At 40.4% G+C, this 1,395-nt stretch overlaps 1 pseudogene; it reads right to left on the bottom strand.

Annotated features, from left to right (window-relative positions):
* Positions 1–296: 296 nt before the first annotated feature.
* Positions 297–1,252, bottom strand: LOC104274446 (annotated as a pseudogene).
* Positions 1,253–1,395: the final 143 nt, after the last annotated feature.

Here is a 1,395-nt window from a genome sequence, read left to right as displayed (position 1 = left end):
CATTCTGTGATTCTGTGATTCTGTGATCTGGCTGCTAAAGCAAAGCTAAGGGTACCTCCCCCGCCCTTAAAACAGCATTTAACTTTTTCTTTACTTAAACCAAGTCACTGGTGGGAGCAGAATGACATAAGACCATATGAACTGGTTCTCTATAACTTCTGAATTTCAAGAAAAATATATCTGGACTATCTTGTTTCAGCTTTTGAAGCATAAACCAGAGTTTTTCAAGCGGTGATTTAATCATAATGTTCTATTATTTCTATATGATTTTCTTACCTACACAATCTCTTCTGTGATTAAACCTGCTGACACTTCTGCAAGAAAACTCTAAGTATCTTTTGGAGAGCATCCTTGATTTCCTGGTTCCTCAGGCAGTAAATGATAGGATTCAAGAGAGGAACAACAACAGTGTAGAGAGCAGACACGATTTTATTTGTGTCATGAACTGGAAGAGGTTTGGGTCTCACATAGACGCAAATGCTTGTTGCATAGAAGACAATGACGACTATAAGATGAGACGCACAGGTGGAGAAGACTTTTCGGCAACCTTGTACAGATGAAATGTGAAGGACCGTGAAGATAATGTAGGTATAGCATAGGATTACTACGGAGAGAGGTATCAGGAGAATAAATAAGGCAGCCATAAAGTCTGTATAAGCAGCTCTTTCCATATCCGTGCAGGCTAAGTTCAAGAGAGGAGAAACATCACAGAAGAAATGGTTGATTATTTTGGGTCCACAGTATGTTAGTTGAGAGATGAAAAATACATCCAGAAATGAAGAAGCCAGTCCACCAAGATCCCGTAGTAAGGTAGACACAGACAGTGTGCCTCATGATAGTAGAGCAATGGAAAGGCTTGCAGACGGCAACGTAGCGATCGTATGCCATGACAGCCAGGAGAAGGCACTCAGTGTTGCCTAGGCTGAGGAAGAAGTACAGCTGTGTCATGCATCCCATGAAGGAGATCTGCTTTGTCACTGACACAAACCCCAGCATTGTCTTGGGGACTGTGATTGTCACATACCAGATCTCTAAAAAGGACAAATTACTCAGAAAGAAGTACATGGGGCAGTGGAGGTTATGGTTTGTCCAGACAGTCAGGATGACAATAATATTTTCTGTTAAAACTAAGAGATATGCAGTGAGAAAAATTGCAAAGAAAAGAATCTGCAAGTGAGGAGAGATAGGAAATCCAAGGAGGAAATCCAAGGAGAATTAATTCTTTGACCATGCTGTGGTTGCTCACCTCCATGTCTGCCATCTACCTCTGTAAAGACAATGACACCAATGACTTATTAGTGATTGTAATACATGGAATACCTTTCTCTCTCATTTTATAGTTGTCTTAAGTGTGTTTCACGCTTCAGTCAAATTAATATTAGTGTTGATGCTGCT

The sequence above is a fragment of the Apaloderma vittatum genome, unplaced genomic scaffold (genome assembly GCF_000703405.1).
Source record: "Apaloderma vittatum isolate BGI_N311 unplaced genomic scaffold, ASM70340v1 scaffold21075, whole genome shotgun sequence".
Taxonomy (NCBI): Eukaryota; Metazoa; Chordata; class Aves; order Trogoniformes; family Trogonidae; genus Apaloderma; species Apaloderma vittatum.
The sequence above is the reverse complement of the archived record's forward strand: the minus strand, read 5'-3'. Positions and strand labels throughout refer to the sequence as shown.